Here is a 12,350-nt window from a genome sequence, read left to right as displayed (position 1 = left end):
AAGAAGAGCAAATAGCAATTGGCTCAAGGTAAGTATCGAGGGAGGGCCGCACAGACGTTTGCGAGCGTGGTACGGGTCCCTGAGAAAAGGCCCTCTGGCTCGTGGTGGAAGAACTTGAAAATACGAAGTACAAAAGTCACAGTGTTGTACTTAAAAGAAGTACTCGGGATCTTTTTCAGAGGGATAAGGCAACACGCCACATTTATTGATCACACACACACACATTATATATATATAGAAATTATTTATTTATTTACCACATGCATATGATAAGTATTGATTATTCTGTGTCACTCACGCACTCACACACACACACACACGTGCACAAGCACACTCCGTCTTGCTGTTGTTACCAACTTGTTGCTCCCCTTAACTTCACTGGCCAGGTGAGTTAGATGGGGGAGGGGTGGAGCCGGGCTTCTGCTGATCCGGATCGATGCTCCGATGGTGACAAGATGAGACCCGGAGTCCTCTGCAAGACAACTCACTTTTATAGCAGCTTTCCTCTTATGCAAATATATCCCAGATTCAAAATCTGGGTCTGTGTCCTTTGGTCCCTTTGTGGGTGCTGTCTGTTAAGAGAGGGTGTTTTCCAAAGAAGGTGCTTGCTTCTAATCCCCAAGGCCTTCAATATGTCTGCTCTTCTTTCTTGAGCCCTCTTGACACCTTGGGTCTGGCTTCTACCCCCTTTTCAACTGGTGTAGCTCTCTGGAGGTGCTTGGCTCCCAAGTGTTACTCATTCACACCTCGTTCATTCAACTGGGCAATTGATTACAGAGTGGGGGGAGAGAGTGGGGGAAAGATCTTATTCTACTCCTAGCAAATGACATTTTTACCTCTTTAACTATATACTCTGTATTAGAACCCTATGTAGAAAACTAAGTTACAAGGTTATATGGATTCAGGTTCTAATACAAAGTGACAAGGTCATATGGATTAATACAAAGTTACAAGGTTATATGGAGAGGCACAGTGTCAAGTCATATGAAGTACATAGGTTTATCTACAACAGAAACTGAACACCGATTTTTGTATTTTTAAAAATGTCATTAATCCCCCCGCCCCGCCGCCCCCCGAATCTCCTGGCTGGCGATACTTAACGTGTCTAGGATCATACGGAAAACTAAGTGAGTAGGCTGCCAATTGACCTAGCGTCACGCATGCGGAGAGTTGGCAAAACTGGGATTGAAATAAAGACTTGGTCTCCAGCAGCACCGAGGAGCCCCAGACATGGATTAGGGCCTCGTGGGAATAGTTGTCTCCTAATTGATCTAATCTTTGGCTTTTGAGTTTAATATTATTGGTGAGTCCTTCTAGGCGACTGTTAGTCGGTGTGCATGCGTGCGCACGTAAGTATGAGTGCAAGTGTGTGCGTCCGCAAGTGTCCATTTGCGTGTGTGTGCACATGCCTGCGTGCGGGCAGATTGAGCAGATGCGTGTGTGGGCATCTGAGCGAGGGCATGAGTGGGCGCCCAGGCGTGTTAATCTGTTAATTCGCGTTTGTGAGTGTGTACACGCATCCCTGCGTGTGAGCATTTGGCAGGGTGAGTGGCTGTGGTACGGGCGTGTGCGTCTGACGTGTGCCAGTCAGACGGTGCCCTGGCAGCAGTAGCTCCTGGAAAGCGACACCCCTCCCCTCCCATCTGGAGCATGCAACGGGGATGAGAGGGGCAGGGAAGAGTAGCACTGCTGCAGCGCGTTTCAGCACGAGGCTCTAACTGCCGCGCGGTAGCTGCTCCTTTTGTATCCGACGTGGGGCAACAAGGAGCGGCCTCGCATCATGCCGGCGCCACGTGCGTTCAGTCCCACGGACCGGAAGTGACGTTTGCTCGGTCCACAGCCTGACAGCAACCGACTGGGAACCGTGACCGGAAGGTGCCCAGGTACGAGCGCTCAGCTGGTGCCAGGTCAGCGGGTGGTAGGCAGGAGACACGGGGCCAGGCGGGACGGGTTCAGACACGGGGTGCCTGGCTGGGACAGCGACTGGGGTTGGAGGTTTCCTGCGGCGGTGCAGCCAGCGTAGGCCACCAGCTCCCGTGGTACGTGGGGCAGAGGAAGGACAGCAGAGCGGAGGCTGGAACCGCTCCGACAAGGCACCACTCTGCTTATGGTTGCCAGGTGTCCGGTTTTGAACTGGACGGTCCAGGCTTTCAGCTTTTTCTTCGGGAAACAAATTTATATTTTCTCAATGTCCGCGAAAGCGGCAAGGAGTTCTGTGCCACAGGGCTCCTCGCTGCTTTTGCAGATTCAGACTAACGCGGCTACTCCTCTGATAAATGTCGGGTATTTTCTAAATCAGATGGAATGCAGATTGTGATGTCATGTCAGGCGTGCCTGGTATTTTTGGTGAAACCATCTGGCAACCCTAGCTCTGCTCCTTGCTTGGCCGGGGTGGCGCCCTGCCTCTGTGGCAGGTCCTGACGTCACAGGGAGCGTGTTCCCCAGGAAATCCGGGCAGTGCAGCGGCTTCCGGTCCGCGCCACCCGGCCCCAAGGGAGCGGCGGCGGGAGGCGGCAGCGAGGTCAGAGCGTGACGCTGCCCCGCCCGGATCTCAGCCCTTGGGTGCCCCAGTGTGCACCCCGCCCGGCCGGGCCGCTCCCCTGTAGCTCCGCCCCCAGCGCTGCGCCCGCTGCCTCGTGGCCCGGCTCGGTGCGAAGCTGCCACTGCCGGCTACGAACAGCAGCGCACTGCTAGTGACGTCATTGCCCTGGCGCGGTGCATGCAAATGACGGAACGCGGGGCACGTTCTATCGGCTCCCGGGCGAGTGACACGTGGGTTTGTGTGGCACACAGACGGGTCCCAGGCTCCGTCATTAATGGCAGGGGCGGGGCCACTGACTGGCAGGAACTCAGCTGGGACACAGAAGTGAGCGGCAGAAAACTCCTCGGGGTCTCCGGAAAATCCTCGCGCGGCCCCTCTGGGCTTGTGAACGGGACGCAGCAGAGGCAGCCGCCCCCCTCCCCACCCACCCGCCTCACGCTCCCCGCTGCACTTTCGAAGGCAACAGCAGCATCAGCCTGTCCCGCTGCCAGTCCCTGCACAAGCCGGCTGGGAAATTTGGTGTTGGGGGGAGCAGACTGCACGGGGCGGAGAGGAGTTTGGGGGTGGTGGGGGATCAGACTGCATGGAGCGGAGAGGAGTTTGGGGGGAAGCAGACTGCACGGGGCGGGGAGGAGTTTGGTGAGGGGGGATCATACTGCATGGGGCGGAGAGGAGTTTGGTGAAGGGGAATCATACTGCATGGGGCGGAGAGGAGTTTGGGGGGAAGCAGACTGCACGGGGCGGGGAGGAGTTTGGTGAGGGGGGATCAGACTGCATGGCGCGGAGAGGAGTTAGGGGGGTAGGGGATCAGACTGCAGGGGGCGGAGAGGAGTTTCGTGGGGGGTAGGAGATCAGACTGCACGGGGGGAGGAGTTTGGGGGGGATCAGACTGCACGGGGCGAGGAGGAGTTTGGGGGGGGATCAGACTGCACGGGGCGGGGAGGAGTTGGGGGGGATCAGACTGCAGGGGGCGAGGAGGAGTTTAGGGGGGGATCAGACTGCAGGGGGCGAGGAGGAGTTTGGGGGGGATCAGACTGCACGGGGCGGGGAGGAGTTTTGGGGGGCGATCAGACTGCACGGGGGGGAGGGGAGTGTGGGGGGGATCAGACTGCACGGGGGGGAGAGGAGTTTGGGGGGATCAGACTGCACGGGGGGAGGGGAGTGTGGGGGGGATCAGACTGCACGGGGGGGAGAGGAGTTTGGGGGGATCAGACTGCACGGGGGGGAGAGGAGTTTGGGGGGATCAGACTGCACGGGGGGAGAGGAGTTTGGGGGGATCGGACTGCACGGGGCGGGGAGGAGTTTGGGGGGGATCGGACTGCACGGGGGGAGAGGAGTTTGGGGGGATCGGATTGCACGGGGGGGAAGAGTTTGGGGGGATCGGACTGCACGGGGCGGGGAGGAGTTTGGGGGGATCGGACTGCACGGGGGGGAGGAGTTTGGGGGGATCGGACTGCACGGAGGGAGAGGAGTTTGGGGAGATCGGACTGCACGGGGCGGGGAAGAGTTTGGGGGGATCGGACTGCATGGGGCGGGGAGGAGTTTGGGGGGGATCAGACTGCACGGGGGGAGAGGAGTTTGGGGGGATCAGATTGCACGGGGGGGACGAGTTTGGGGGGATCAGACTGCACGGGGGGAGAGGAGTTTGGGGGGGATCGTACTGCACGGAGGGAGAGGAGTTTGGGGGGATCGGACTGCACGGGGCGGGGAAGAGTTTGGGGGGATCGGACTGCACGGGGCGTGGAGGAGTTTGGGGGGGATCAGACTGCACGGGGGGAGAGGAGTTTGGGGGGATCAGATTGCACGGGGGGGAAGAGTTTGGGGGGATCGGACTGCACGGGGCGGGGAGGAGTTTGGGGGGATCAGACTGCACGGGGGAGAGGATCAGACTGCACGGAGCGGGGAGGAGTTTGGGGGGGGATCAGACTGCACGGGGGGGAGGATCAGACTGCACGGGGGGGGAGGAGTTTGGAGGGGGATCAGACTGCACGGGGCGGGGAGGTGTTTGGGGGGGATCATACTGCACGGGGGGAGAGGAGTTTGGGGGGATCGGACTGCACGGAGGGAGAGGAGTTTGGGGGGATCGGACTGCACGGGGCGGGGAGGAGTTTGGGGGGGATCAGACTGCACGGGAGGAGAGGAGTTTGGGGAGATCAGATTGTACGAGGGGGGAGGAGTTTGGGGGGATCAGACTGCACGGGGGGGGAGGATCAGACTGCACGGAGCGGGGAGGAGTTTGGGGGGGATCAGACTGCACGGGGGGGGAGGATCAGACTGCACGGAGCGGGGAGGAGTTTGGGGGGGATCAGACTGTACGGGGGGGAGGATCAGACTGCACGGGGGGGGAGGAGTTTGGAGGGGGATCAGACTGCACGGGGCGGGGAGGAGTTTGGGGGGGATCGGACTGCACGGGGCGGGGAGGTGTTTGGGGGGGATCGGACTGCACGGGGCGGGGAGGTGTTTGGGGGGGATCATACTGCACGGGGGGAGAGGAGTTTGGGGGGATCGGACTGCACGGGGCGGGGAAGAGTTTGGGGGGATCGGACTGCACGGGGCGGGGAGGAGTTTGGGGGGATCAGACTGCACGGGGGGAGAGGAGTTTGGGGGGATCAGACTGCACGGGGGGGAGGATCAGAGTGCACGGGGCGGAGGGGAAGTTTGGGGGGATCAGACTGCACGGGGGGGAGGAGTTTGAGGGGGGATCAGACTGCACGGGGCGGGGAGGAGTTTGGGGGGATCAGACTGCACGGGGCGGGGAGGAGTTTGGGGGGGAAGGGTTGCCGCGGAGTCTCCTCTCCCGAGTGGGGGCGGGGCATCAGCTGCGGACGCTGCCGTCTCTGAGGCAGGAGCCCCGCCCAGCAATGGGGAGGGGCGGGATGAGGGGGAGTAGGGAAAGTAGCCGCAGTGGCTTGTGGGAAACTGAGTGCCCCTGTCCGCAGCTCCCATCGGCCATTGCAGGGCCAGGGCAGGCCCGGCGCTGTTCGGTTGGGCGGGTGCAGCGGAAGTGACATCACAACGGGGCATTGACCAGGGAGCGACGCGGTTGGTCCCGCGCTCGTGTCACTCCAAGTGTTAGCGACGCATCCTGGGACTTGTAGTTCTCATAGTGCGGCCTCCCGGGGCACGTCGCAGCGCGCCCCGCCCCTATCATAGCCCCGCCCCCCGGCATAGCCCCGCCCAGCGTGTTCTTAGTTCGGAATGGGGCATTTCTACCCTAAGAACAATCTTTTTTATTCGGAAATAACGGCCCTTAGCAGAGCAACAGTGACACTCGGTAGTCACCGGCGGTAATGCACGTGTAATTCCGAAGCGCCTCCACAGTGCCGCTCGGTGGTCATTGCGGGTAATGCACGTGTAATTCCGTAGCGCCTCCACAGTGCCGCTCGGTGGTCATTGCGGGTAATGCACGTGTAATTCCGAAGCGCCTCCACAGTGCCGCTCGGTGGTCATTGCGGGTAATGCACGTGTAATTCCGAAGCGCCCCCACAGTGCCGCTCGGTGGTCATTGCGGGTAATGCACGTGTAATTCCGTAGCGCCTCCACAGTGCCGCTCGGTGGTCATTGCAGGTAATGCACGTGTAATTCCGAAGCGCCTCCACAGTGCCGCTCGGTGGTCATTGCGGGTAATGCACGTGTAATTCCGAAGCGCCTCCACAGTGCCGCTCGGTGGTCATTGCCGGTAATGCACGTGTAATTCCGTAGCGCCTCCACAGTGCCGCTCGGTGGTCATTGCGGGTAATGCACGTGTAATTCCGTAGCGCCTCCACAGTGCCGCTCGGTGGTCATTGCGGGTAATGCACGTGTAATTCCGAAGCGCCTCCACAGTGCCGCTCGGTGGTCATTGCGGGTAATGCACGTGTAATTCCGTAGCGCCTCCACAGTGCCGCTCGGTGGTCATTGCAGGTAATGCACGTGTAATTCCATCGCCCCCAGCTGCTGTCCCTGCTCCGCACGCCACGTGGCCCCAGTCTTGCCCTTTGACAGCAGGCAAAGTAAGAAGCTCGTTATTTCCAGGCTCCGCGCAGCCCTCTCCCCTCCTGCCCCCGGCCCCCTCATCCCACACACCAGGCTCCGCGCAGCCCTCTCCCCTCCTGCCCCCGGCCCCCTCATCCCGCACTCCAGGCTCCGCACAGCCCTCTCCCCTCCTGCCCATGGCCCCCTCATCCCGCACTCCAGGCTCCGCGCAGCCCCCTCCCCTCCTGCTTCCTCACCCCAGCCTGCACCCCGTCCATACTCTTATCCCGGGGCCCTTCCTCTCCCCAGCCTGCACCCCCGTCCATATGCTTATCCCGGGGCCCTTCCTCACTCCAGTCTGCACGCCCATTCATGGGAGCCATCAGTCCACCTTTTCCCTGCACCACATTCAGTAAAGTGTCTGATCAGGGTATGAGAGCAGCCCTGAGCCTTTGTCTCCACTCAGCAGGTTGCACCACACAGGATATGTGGATGGTCCTGGGCTTTGTACAGCACTCCAGACTGACCCCTGGACACGACTTCTGGGTCCTAGCCCTTTGCTGTCACTCCTGCCCGAGGGCTTTGCTGGCTCCAGACTGGGTAACAGCTGGGAAACTGGCTGGGCAGTGGGCTGAGAAGATACCGTCCGAGATGGACTTGAGCTGCCTGGACGTGATTCTCGGAACACGTGAAGGGTCCTCAGCGTTCGGCCTTCCCATGGCTCTGTGTGAGTAAGAGGTGCGTGCTTTGAAATCTTCAAGCGTCCTGGCAGTATGTTTCTTCTGAGGCAGAGAGCTTCCTGCTGGGGCACGGAGCCTGGTGGCTTGGGGACTGGTGAAGGGGCAGTAGGCGGTTCAACAGTGCGTGGATAGATATTCAAGGCCTCCGTTCTCTCCGAGTTCCTGGAGTGGCAGCGGGAGGGGGTGGCCGATGGTGGGAGGAGAAGCGATGCCGCGTCCTTGCGGACTGAAAAGCTAAGTTGTTTGTTTGTTTTTTCCCCTCAGCTGTGTTCGGTAGCGAGCGATAAGAAGTCAACCCTCCCGGTGTCCTCCCGTCTGGGGATGGAACGGAAAAGAGAACGGCGAGCTTGGCAGCTTGGTCGAAGCGAGGCGAGAACCGTCCTGCTGGGAGCGGAGCAGCCATCGCTGACCGGGAGATAAGTGTCGGGTCTGGAAATCTCTCGGCTTACGGCCCACTCGGGTCTAGGAAGGGAAGTCACGTTTGCTTAGACAGCGAGTCCGAGCGGAGGTTCCCGAGGTGCTTACTTGGTAGTGGGAGAAACAGGGCTCCCGTTTGTCAGGGGTGCTGGTTTCTCTGGAACACGGTGTCCTTCTCAGCAGACGCTTGGCTCGAGGAGGAAGACGCAAGGTGGTAAGGTTTCTGGCTGCCTCGCATGTGTTTCTCTCTTGTTGCTCTCTCGTATTGGCCAATACGTCCTGTCTGTCTGTTTCTGTCTGTGTCTTTGTCCTTGCTCTGCTTCTGCCGTGTCCTTGTACAGCACACTTGCAGGCATTCCAGGTGAGCATCTCCAAGGGTTAAGGGCTCAGGAGCCAACGGGAATTCAGCAGGTTCGCAAGTCGCGCAAGGGAGAGCGGTGGTGCGTCATGGCTGAATGACTCGGTGTTCTTGTAGAGGACCCGATACATAGGCGAGAGGGGGGGAAAGGGCTAAAGGATAGAATTCCCACAGCCACAGACTTTAGTGAGTGAGAGCTAACGCTGGGCTTTTTTGGCCACCCTTGCAGAGGAATCAGTGCGTGGCCGTGGGCGGAGAATAAATCGTCCGAGATGTACTTGAGCTGCCTGGACGTGATTCTCGGAACATGTGAAGGGTCCTCAGCGTTCGGCCTTCCCATGGCTCTGTGTGAGTAAGAGGTGCGTGCTTTGAAATCTTTAAGCGTCCTGGCAGTATGTTTCTTCTGAGGCAGAGAGCTTCCTGCTGGGTCACGGAGCCTGGTGGCTTGGGGACTGGTGAAGGGGCATAGGCAGTTCAACAGAGCGTGGATAGATATTCAAGGCCTCCGTTCTCTCCGCGTTCCTGGAGTGGCAGCGGGAGGGGGTGGCCGATGGTGGGAGGCAGCGGTGCGATGGTGGGAGGAGAAGCGATGCCGCGTCCTTGCGGACTGAAAAGCTAAGTTGTTTGTTTGTTTTTTCCCCTCTGCTGTGTTCGGTAGTGAGCGATAAGAAGTCAACCCTCCCGGTGTCCTCCCGTCTGGGGATGGAACGGAAACGAGAACAGCGAGCTCGGGAGCTTGGTCGAAGCGAGGCGAGAACCGTCCGGCTGGGAGCGGAGCAGCCATCGCTGACAGGGAGATAAGTGTCGGGTTTGGAAATCTCTCGGCTTACGGCGCACTCGGGTCTAGGAAGGGAAGTCAGGTTTGCTTAGACAGCGAGTCCGAGCGGAGGTTCGCGAGGTGATTCCTTGGTAGTGGGAGAAACAGGGCTTCCGTTTGTCAGGGGTGCTGATTTCTCTGGAACACGGTGTCCTTCTCAGCAGACGATTGGCTCGAGGAGGAAGACGCAAGGCGGTAAGGTTTCCGTCTGCCTCTCATGTGTTTCTCTCTTGTTGCTCTCTCGTATTGGCCAATACGTTCTGTCTGTCTGTTTCTGTCTGTGTCTTTGTCCTTGCTCTGCTTCTGCCGTGTCCTTGTATAGCTCACGTGCAGGCATTCCAGGTGAGCATCTCCACGGGTTAAGGGCTCAGGAGCCAACGGGAATTCTGCAGGTTCGCAAGTCGCGCAAGGGAGAGCGGTGGCGCGTCATGGCTGACTGACTCAGTGTTCTTGTAGAGGGCCCTATACATAGGCGAGGGGCGGGGGGGAAGGGCTAAAGGATAGAATTCCCACAGCCACAGACCTTAGTGAGTGAGAGGTCTCTTCAGTCACGCCGCTCTCGGATCTCGCTGCAGGGAGGGATTCTGGTGCCGCTCTCGGGTCGTGCAGCTTGGGGGTGTCTCTAGCGCTGCTCTCGGGTCTCGCTGCTGGGGGGGAGGGGTCTTTGGGGCCACTCTCAGGTCGTGCTGCTGGGAGGGAGTCTGGCGCCTCTCTCGGGTTATGCTGCTGCGGGGAATCTCTGGTGCCGCTCTCGAGTCGCGCTACTGGGGGGGGTCTCTGGCGCCTCCTTGGGATCATGCTGCTGGGGGGGTCTCTGGCTTCGCTCTCCGGTCGTGCTGCTGGGGGGGGGTCTCTGTTACCGCTTTTGGGTCGCGCTGTTGGGGGGGTCTCTGGTGCCGCTCTCGGTAGTGGTGCTGGGGGTGGGGTCTCTGTCTCCACTCTCGGGTCGCGCTGCTGGGGGGAGGTCTCTGGCGCCGCTCTCGGGTCGCACTACTGGGGGTGGTCTCTGGAGCCTCCCTCCGGTCATGCTGCAGACGGGGGGTGTCACTGGCCCCGCTATCAGGTGATGCTGCTGCGGGGGGTCTCTGGCACCTCTCTCGGGTTTTGCTGCTGGGTGGGTGTCTGGGGCCGCTCTCGGGTGATGCTGTTCGGGGAGGTCTCTGGCGCCGCTCTCCGGTAGCGGTGCTGGGGGTGGGGTTTCTGTCTCCACTCTCGGGTAATGCTTCTGGGGGGGTCTCCGGCGCCGGTCTCGGGTCGCGCTCCTTGGGGGTGGGGTCTCTGTCGCCACTTTCATCTCATGCTGCTGGGGGGGGTCTCTGGCGCCACTCTCGGGTGATGCTGCTGGGGGGGGGCCTCTGGCTCCCATCTCAGGTTGTGCTGCTGGGGGGGGGGAGATCTCTGTCGCCGTTCTCTGGTGATGCTGCTGGGGGGAGGGTCTCTGGCGCCACTCTTGGGTCGCACTGCTGGGGGCGGGTCTGTGGTGCCGCTCTCGGGTCTTGCTGCTGGGGGGGGTCTCTGGCACCGTTTTCGGGTCACTCTGCTGGGGGAGGTCTCTGGCTTCGCTCTCGGGTCACGCTGCTGGGGAGGGTCTCTGGCGCCGCCCTCGGGACTTGCTGCTGGGGGGGGTCTCTGGCGCCGCCCTCGGGTCGCAATGCCGGGGGGGTTCTTTCGCGCTGCTCTCGGGTTTTGCTGCTGGGGGGGGGGAGGGTCTCTTGTTTCGCTCTCGGGTCATGCTGCTGGGGGGGGGACTTTGCAAGCGGGGCCGGGTACTAAAGGCACCAAGCAGCTGGCGGAATCACTGAGAACAAGGGTCATGGAGTCGGGGGTTGGTTGAGACTCTTTGGACCAGAGGCAGGGGGTCCAGGCTGCCAAATGTGTCGCGGAGAACCTCCATCTATCGGACGCGGCTTCCTCTCCGCGCTTGCAGAACCGAGCAGCTAAAAGTGTTAGAAGCCAAATCAGAGCGGCTCATGTGTGTGTTAGAAACGGCTACGGGGAGCCAATTGCACTGGCACCTGACGCCTTCTTCAGCCCTTTGTTGCTGCATTCTCAGGCTGGCACCTCTCACAACCATTCATTCATCGTCCAAGCACTCTCTCTCTTATGTACATTCCCTAATTAATGTTTCCCATACAGTATTTTGCATAATAATACAAGAGTTGTAGTTACAAAAAGTTACAAACGTTTCTGGGTGGCATTTCTTAAAACATTCTCTCTCTGAGCGCTGAGTTAGTTACTGTTATAGTTACAATGCTTCACTTTGCGATTAGGGTTAAGTGCTTCACAATGCTTTGAAGAGAACGGTTGTCAATTGTGTAACAGTAAGTTTGAGCGTGCCCTGGCGCACAGCGAGGGGAGCTGTTTCTGGCTACATAGTAGTATATTTTTAACAGTTTGAAGTTACATGACCTAATATTACATTCCTAACCAATTATATTCTAGAGGGGCAAAAATGTTTAGATTTATAATTAAACAATCCTAACAAATAATAATAATAATAATAATTATAAATCTAAACACTTCTCAAGCTTGATAACACTAAATCTAAACACTTTCACAAGAATAAATCTAAACACTTCTATGCTTCTTCTACTTAACAAACTTCTCCTCCTTAGACTTGTAGTTGTGGGGAACAAATTCTGGGGAGTCACTTCCACTTGGGGAATCCTGTTTCATACTTGACTATGTTCTCCCTACACTAAGGCTGGCCGAGAGACTGTCCCGGACTGATCGTAACAGACTGTTCTGTCCGCGAATGGGCTGAGAGTAAAGGGCGTGTTCGGAATCTGTGGCGCCCAATCTGAGGCTGTCCGAGGTGACTCTTAACGGACTGCTCCGTGCGCCAATGGGCGGTGACTCAAGGCGTGTTCTGGGGCTGCTGGCGGCCAATAGGTTGTCCGGGGTGGATTATAACAGACTCTTCTGTCCGCGAATGGGCTGTGACTAAGGGGCGTGTTCTGAATCAGAGGCACCCAATAGGCTGACCCGGCTGCATCTTAACGGACAGCTCTGTCTGCGAATGCGGTGTGACTAGGGGGAATGACCTGCCACTGCTCTCGACCAATAGGCTGTCCGGGGTGGATCTTAATGGACTGCTCTGTCCTCGAATTGTCTGTGACTTAGGGGTGGTTCCTGGCTGTGTGCCAGCCAATGGGCTTTCGGAAGACAGCCTTGGCGGAGGATAGCGTCGCCCAATGGGCTGTCAGCAAAGGGGATCCTGCCTCTGGTTCGGCCAATGGGCTGCCGCAGGGGGGCGTTGTCTGACTGGGCGGCCGGCGCCGCCATGACAGGAAGGTCCGAGGAGCGCGCGGGGGCGCGAGCGAATCCTGGGTCCGAGTGCGAAGCTCCCCGCCCCCAGCCCGCCCCTTGTTGGTGTCTGGCCCGGGGGAGGAGGGGGCGCGAGGGAAGGTGGGGGAGCGGGCTGGGGGTGGGGTGTCTGGACAGGGGTGAGGTGTAGGAGCAGGCTGGGTGTGAGGGGCCGGGGGGGGCGCTTGGCACTGGGGGGGCAGGAGGGGGTGAGGG

The sequence above is a fragment of the Pelodiscus sinensis genome, chromosome 8 (genome assembly GCF_052426305.1).
Source record: "Pelodiscus sinensis isolate ZL-2025 chromosome 8, ASM5242630v1, whole genome shotgun sequence".
In the NCBI taxonomy this organism is placed as follows: Eukaryota; Metazoa; Chordata; order Testudines; family Trionychidae; genus Pelodiscus; species Pelodiscus sinensis.
This window is presented reverse-complemented; position numbering follows the sequence as displayed.